This window comes from Arachis hypogaea, chromosome 20, assembly GCF_003086295.3.
Source record: "Arachis hypogaea cultivar Tifrunner chromosome 20, arahy.Tifrunner.gnm2.J5K5, whole genome shotgun sequence".
NCBI lineage: Eukaryota > Viridiplantae > Streptophyta > Magnoliopsida > Fabales > Fabaceae > Arachis > Arachis hypogaea.
In genome coordinates, this window is record NC_092055.1 from 23,299,584 (window position 1) to 23,301,373 (window position 1,790).

The window sequence follows — 1,790 nt, forward strand, 5'->3', positions numbered from 1 at the left end:
AATATTTTAAAATTCTGAAAATCCACAAATTGCATTGATATTACAAAATAGAGGAGTATAATTAATTATGATTTTTAATTTATTTGATAATTTATTACTAATCATCCTAACTCTTAATGTATAATTTGAAAACTATATATAAAAAGTTATAATTTACTTTTTTAATTTTTTAATGTATTAAATTTTTATTTTGTATTTTTTAATTATTATTAAAATAAATAGGTATTTTTTAAATATAATAAATATATAATCTGTCATTATAAATATTATATATAAAATTATATATTATATTAAATAAAAAAATACTAAAAAATCATCAAATTTATTTATTTTGATCATCATTTAATCATTAATTCAATAATTTTTTTAAATTAAAAATTTAATAATATATTTTATTTTATATTTTTAAATATTAATAATTAGCTCATAACAAAAAATAATAAATTTTAATGTTCTTAACATTTTTTCTAAATAAAATATAAAGAAGTATTAAGAGTCAGTAACTTTTGTAATTTATAGTTATCAAGTAGTCATTAATAATATTTTTAATGATATAAAATTTCATCTAATAATATAAAATTACTTATTTTTTTTAGTGATTATATACTGACCAAAATTTAATAAAATTACTGCTGCTAGACTTTTCCAATATTTGTATTGTTGTCCCCTTGACATTTCAGTTTTTCTAATTAACCTCTTCAAAGTTCAAACTCAGGTAGTACAAGTATTCGTCAAAACATATGATATCATGATCATAACATTTGTATAGAAAAGTAAAAACATTTGCATATGAATCCATTAGTTAACTAGCAGCCGCCATGACATCTCTCTCTAAGCTCTTCAACCGTCTTTGCGGCAGAATAATAATCCTATTAGCGTACCTGCTATTACAATTAATCATCTTAATTAAAAAGCTAGAATCATCATTTACAGGTCCAATTGCAAAATTACAGTACCTGAGATCCATCGAAGAGACGAACCCAACGATTCCGTACACAAATGAGATGAAGCCACGTCACGTGCAGTGCACGGTGTGTTTGTCGGAGTTCAAGGAAGAGGAGAAAGTGAGGAGCCTTAAATGCCAACACGTGTTCCACAGGGACTGCTTGGACACGTGGCTGCAAGAATACCGCGCCACGTGTCCGTTGTGTCGGGTAAAATTGTTGCCGGACGATGTTGTCTCCAAGCGTCGTGTGCTTCGAAGCCAACTAGACTCTGATGTTAATGGTGGTGAGCGTCTTCCATTCTTTTTGTCCGCGTTACATGGTGGGAGTTAGTTCATAGAATTATGGTTAGTTGAATCAGCATATATAACTATCAAAATATCATATATCTTCTTGAAATTAATTATTTCTTATTTTTTGAATTTATTAAAAAAATTTATGTATTTATATAAATATTTTTTAATATAAGTCAAGAACTGAAAGAGAGAATCAATTTAAAAATGAGATTTAAATATTATTTTAATCGGATAATATAATCCATCTCTTCTCAATTTAGTGTTAGAGATCTGAGCGCAAATCTCAGAGGCAGTAGTTAGATGGTGGATAAAGAAAATAGGAATTCGGTTACTCTTACTCAGCTGAAAAAATTATATTGTTGGTGTATTCTATTATTCTTTTGTGTAAATATATTTATATTGGAAAATAAGGGTGAAAGTTGATAAGATTTTGAATATTACAGTTTAAGGTGCACAAATGAATTTTTTCTTTCGAGTTATTCATCCTCAAACGTAGTTGTTAGTGAATTAGTTATGATATTCTTCGAAGAAAATTCCACTACTCTCTTGA

At 26.4% G+C, this 1,790-nt stretch overlaps 1 long non-coding RNA gene across 1 annotated transcript; it reads right to left on the reverse strand.

Annotated features, from left to right (window-relative positions):
- Positions 1–641: 641 nt before the first annotated feature.
- LOC140182553 (uncharacterized) lies at positions 642–1,407 on the reverse strand. Its single transcript, XR_011878359.1, has 2 exons — positions 957–1,407; positions 642–881 (listed from the first exon to the last, which is right to left on the reverse strand). It is a non-coding gene; the product is annotated as an uncharacterized lncRNA (long non-coding RNA).
- Between the last annotated feature and the right edge of the window lie 383 nt (positions 1,408–1,790).